The sequence below is a fragment of the Sceloporus occidentalis genome, unplaced genomic scaffold, assembly GCF_023333645.1.
Source record: "Sceloporus occidentalis isolate IW3139 unplaced genomic scaffold, rSceOcc1.0.p SCAF_3, whole genome shotgun sequence".
NCBI lineage: Eukaryota > Metazoa > Chordata > Lepidosauria > Squamata > Phrynosomatidae > Sceloporus > Sceloporus occidentalis.
Genome location: NW_028316983.1, coordinates 176,641,661 through 176,647,678, shown reverse-complemented (window position 1 = coordinate 176,647,678; position 6,018 = coordinate 176,641,661).

The window sequence follows — 6,018 nt, the reverse complement described above, 5'->3', positions numbered from 1 at the left end:
GTGCTGTTAATTCTCAATCCAAGGAAGCTCTTTTGTCCTAAACCTGAACTTGCCTTCAGTAATGGATTGAATGAAGGCAAACAAATTGAAACTTAATCCTGACAAGACTTAATCCACTCCAATCCTAGATCAGACAGAGGTGACCCTAGTAATTGGAAAGGTAAGGAATGGGCATTCAGTCTTTGCTGGGTAGGGTTATTCTATTATTATTATTATTATTATTATTATTATTATTATTATTAACCTTTATTTATGAAGCGCTGTAAATTTACACAGCGCTGTACATGCAATTTTTTTAGTTAGACGGTTCCCTGCCCTCAGGCTTACAATCTAAAAAGACATGACACAGAAGGAGAAGGGAGTGGTGACGGGAAAGGGTAAGAGGTCCAGCAGTTCCTCTCAACCTCCGAGGCCTGGACCAAGGCAGATGGACAGGAGGGAGGGCTTGGCTTCAAAATGGAAGGTTAATCATTATCCAGGGAAAATACATACTCACAAGTAGGATAATACATATACAGTACATAGCAATACAGGAAATGGATCAATAAACAGTCAACAACAGAACATCAGATAGTAAGCGACAATTATGCGATGTCTGGGAAGGCTTCTCTGAACAGGATGGTTTTCAACTCTGTTTTGAAGCTGGTTAAAGAAGTGATTACTCTTGCTTGTGGAGGAAGAAGGTTCTAGGAGTGAGGGGCAGCAAGTGAAAAGGGGCGAATCCGGGATGGGGCAGAGGAAATCCTGGGCTGAGACAGGAACCCTTGACTACCAGAACGGAGGGCCCGAGTGGGAAGGTGAGGAGAAAGAAGGTCTGATAAGTAAGGAGGGGCCAGTCCATGGAGGGCTTTGAATGTCGACAGCAGGAGCTTATACTGAATGCGGAAAGGGAGAGGGAGCCAGTGAAGGGATGCCAACACAGGAGAGATGTGGTCAGAGCGGTGGGTGGAAGTGATAATGCGTGCAGCTGAATGCTGGGCAGAGATTAAAGGACGGAGGTGAGAAAGAGGAAGTCCAGCCAGGAGGACATTACAGTAATCAAGTCGTGAGATCACTAGGGCATGGACCAGGATCTTGGCAGAAGAGGCGGAGAGATAAGGTCGGATTTTGGCAATATTGTACAAAAAGAATCTACAAGCCTTGGCTGTGGTCTGGATCTGAGGGATACACGACAGAGAAGAGTCAAAGATAAAGCCAAGACTGCGGGCTTGCTGGACTGGTTGAATGGAAATGTTGTCCACAGAGACAGAAAAGGAGTGTTGAAGGTTGGGCTTAGGAGGAAAGACAAGAAGCTCCGTCTTGGACATGTTGAGCTTCAAACGCCGATGGCGCATCCACTGTGAGACAGCTGTAAGGCAAGACGAGACTTGCTGTTCAAGCCTTGGAGAAAGGTCAGGGGCAGAAAGATACAGCTGGGTGTCATCGGCATACAGATGGTAGGAAAAGCCAAAAGAGCTGATGAGTTTTCCTAAGGACAGTGTGTAGAGAGAAAACAGAAGGGGACCCAGAACAGAGCCCTGGGGAACTCCAACAGATAAGGGAACAGGAGAAGAAGTCTGACCCCCTGCAACTACTGCAAAAGATCTGCCAGACAAGTAAGATCTAAACCAGTCGAGAACAGAGTCTGAGAACCCAAGGTCAGAGAGTATGTCAATTAGGAGACAGTGATCAACAGTGTCAAAGGCTGCAGACAAATCGAGAAGAATGAGAACAGAGTAAAGGCCATTAGCCTTGGCCTGTAAAAGGTCATTTGAGATCTTTGTGAGAGCTGTCTCTGTGGAATGCCTTGGGCGGAAACCAGACTGATAGGGATCAAGGATGGAGTTGGTTTCGAGAAACTTGAGACAGCGCGAATAAACAACCCGTTCCAAAACCTTAGAAAGAAAGGGGAGAAGAGAAATCGGACGATAGCTAGACAAAGAGGAGGGGTCAAGAGAAGGTTTTTTCAGAATTGGGGAAATGAGAGCATGTTTGAAGTCCGAAGGGAAGGAGCCTGTAGAGAGAGAGAGATTGAAGATATCGAGAAGCGAGGGCAGAAAGGAGGGAGCTATAGAGATTAGAAGACGAGTAGGAATAGGATCAAGAGGACAGGTAGCAGGTTTGGAAGAGTTCAGAAGTGTAGAGAGTTCATCCAAGGAGGCAGGAGGAAAGACAGAAAATTTGTTAGGCGGAGGCGACAGAAGATTAGATTTGTTAGGCGAAGGCGATAGAAGATTAAGAGCAGAAGAAGAATCAGGAGGGACTATCTCAGAGCGAATAGTGGTAATCTTAGAGATGAAATAGTTAGCAAAGTCATTAGGAGAGAAAGATGAAGAGACAGGAGGAGAGGGAGGTTTAAGCAAAGAGTTGAAGGTGGAGAACAAACGCTGCGGGCACCTCTCATTGGCAGAGATCAATGATTTGTAGTAATTCTGTTTAGCCATAGATAGGGCGCGTGAGAAGGACGAAAGAACAAATTTGAAATGGATAAAATCAGCCCACTCTTTGGACTTTCTCCAAAGACGTTCGGCCGCTCTAGAGCAGGACCGGAGAAACTTAATGTTGGGGGTAAGCCAGGGCTGAGGTCTAGTCTTGGAGGAAGAAGTGGGAACAGAGACAGGGGCAAGATGGTCAAGAGTCGAGGAAAGAGTGGAGTTAAATAAAGACATTGCTGAATCAGCAGAATCCCCGAGATTTAGGGAAGAGAGAGATGAATCCAGGGTCAGACCAAGATGGTTAGAGTCAATAGATTGAAGATCACGAAAAAGGCGTTGAATAGTATGGCGAGGAGGAGGAGTATAAGTGAGAGCAAAGGAGATTAAATGATGGTCAGATAGTGGAAAGTCAAGTGCCAGGTAGTCAGAAATGGCGCAGTTTGCAGCAAGAACTAGGTCAAGACAGTGACCAAGAGAATGAGTTGAAGAGTTGGAGTGTGGTTGGAGGCCAAAAGAAGCTAGCAGAGAGTTAAAGCGAGATGTTGTAGGGTTATTGGAATCGTCAACGTGGATATTAAAGTCACCTAGGATCAAAGTGGGGACTGAATCTGAAAGGAAGAATGTCAGCCATGATTCAAAGTCAGATAGGAACTGGGTGGCAGAACCAGGAGGGCAATAGATGACTGCAACCCGGAGCTGTAGAGGAGAAAAGAGTCTAATAGGATGAAACTCAAAGGAAGAGAAACGATAGCTGGGGGGGAAAGATATTCTCCCATTGAAGATGCAGGTCTCCATCTTGGGTGTGCTTCTGCATTCAATCCTAAGTGTTGAAGTTCAGATCTCAGTAGTGGCCAGTTGTGTATTGGCAGAGTTAAGACATGCACACTACCTTTTTCCATTCCTTGAGATTTTAGACCTGACCATGGTTACACATACCTAAGCCTTGTTTGCATTGGCCAGGATACCCCAGAGTCAGCCAGGAGTATCCTGGCCTCAGAGCTGCCCCAGTCTCTCTCCTTGACTTGGCCTTCCATTTCTGTACCAGGGTGGCTGTCTGCATGGGCATACCACAGAGGTACCCAGTGAAATCACTGCTGCCACGAATCAATCATTTCTGAGGTCAGAAGGAGGCATCCAGTTATGATCACATGGCTGGGTGCCTTGTTCGGATCTCCAAGTGAGCAACTGTTGACAGTATTACCTGATTGCTATTCATATTACAGCAATTCTTTTCAGGATATTCCTGTGTTAGTTTGTGGTTTAGTCCCTGAGTTGGCCAGAAATTTGAAATGAAACAAAGCTTTCAAATTTCAGATGAAATCACATTATTTACACATCCCTACTGATTAAAGAAAGGATGTACAGTCCTCCCTCCATTTTGCCAGGGGATCTGCTCTGGAATCCCCCCCCCCATGAATACAGAAAACCGCTCATTGTCAAGCCCTATTGGCTTGAATGGAGGCATGCTTCTGTGGGGTATTTGCCTCCTGCAAATAATCAAGGGGCACGGATCCCAAATCCATGAGAATGGAGGGAGTACTTTTATAAAATAATCTATAGGAACCCCAAAAGGCTAAAGTTAGGAAACAATGGGCATGCTACAGTTATGTGGAATAGCTATCCCATCTCTTCATTTGGGTTTGTCCCAAAGTGTCAGAAAAAGTCACCTACCAGCTCTAGAGTCAATTGTGGTTATCCTCAACATCTGACATAAGGAAGACACTCTAAGGGTGTCTATCAAAGCTAAATAGAAAAAGCTATATACTATAGTTGGGATAAGGAAACTTTCACACTCCAGACCCACAAAATAGCCAATGGTACAGAATTATGAGCAATGTGGGCTAGAATATCTGCAATGGTAGTTTCTAAACTCCTATGCTGCAGACATATATACTCATTCTCATCAGTATATGGTTGTCATTTTCAAAGAAAGTTGCTTTTAAAATATATCTTCCATTTTAGTGTAATGTTTCTAGCAAGAAAATAATATCATGATTCCTTCCTCCAAAGAGTCACAAACTAAGATAGAATTGATTTAAGGGAAAGCCTGGAGGGGAAATATTGATGAAATGTTTCTTAACTAATTTGGTAAGAAAGATAAAAAACGAAAAACAGCTATGAATGATAGGCACACTACCACACCCTGCTATCACTGTTACATAGAACAATCATTTAGACTTTATCTGATAAGGAGTCAATAAAGTTTCCAAAGTATCTTTGCTTACCTCCTTCACCCACTGGAGCATTTTAATTAAATTGACCTCCACTACTTAATCAGACAATTTCCTTAAGGACACATAAAAGACCTTATCCATTTCATCTAGGCACTTGACTAAGTCCCTCCAATCATTTTAACTTAATTACTAATAGATGAAAAATGACTTGTCTAACATAATTCCTGTCAAAACAATTCTAGATCAGAGAACTAATGTGAACTCCCAGGGAGATATCATTACATTCTGAATAACATTCCTTGTGTAGATTAGGGGGTAAAATGTTCTGAAGTTTTCAACTTGGCAGGCAACTCTTGCACATATTAATATGCTCACAGATGAACCAGAATCAAAGTTTGACACTTGGAAGCAACATTTTTATTTTATACAGTATATCTTTAAATTGATTTTGTGTTGTATGGATATTATGCACAAACATGCATAACCTGTAATTCACCAAATTTAACACAGCGTATAAGCCAGTCATTGGGACCTGAGAGATTTTTAATTTCTCTGGTCAGTTGGTGTTGGAGATTTATTTATTTTTTTCTGGGGGAGGGGGGAATCCGTCTTTGGTATTCATTTTACACTTGTGTTAATATCTCTCCACAGAATTTGCCAACTATGATTTGTCTGTACCTTCACTCAGAAATGCTGGAAAAGCTACTGAAGGCCAGTACAATGCAATCATGGTCAACCACCGATCTACCTGGTTTTTCCTTTGTTTTGATGCATTTTTAAGATTAGCAAAATATATCAATTGAACATTTTTAAAGTTTGTCAAAGTGATTCCTTAGAGCCAGTATGTTGTAGTAGCTTGAGTGCTGGAATATGACTCTAGGAGACCAAGGTTCAAATCACTGCTCAGTCATGGAAAGCCACTTGGTGACTCTGGACAAATCTCACTCTCTCATCCTTAGTGGAAAGTAATGACAAACCTCCTCTGAATAAATTTTGTCAACACAGCACTATGAATGGGTCACCATATGTTGAAGTCAACTTGCACATAACAACAAAAGTGATTCCTTACCCTTTTCTTATTCCTGGAGGAGGGTAGAAGTGTTTCCTGATATGGCATTGAGCCACAAATAAGTGTGAAATTCAGTTATATACTTTGCTGTTTTCTGATTCTCCAAAATTCAGGGTGTTATCAGTATGAGAGCATCATAGGCTGCCTGTGTTGCTTCAAACCAAAGTGTTTTTCTGTTATCACTAGTGCAAAGACCCTGTCCTTTCCCTAGCTCCAAAGAAGGGTAAGCACTCTTCTTGAATGTGCTTAGTACTGCTAGTGCTAAAATGTATTTCTCCCTGATTCCAGATAGCTGACAGGAAAATATTTATGGTTCTTTGGGTCCCCGTCCCCCCCCCCCCCCCGCAATATAGGAATTGGG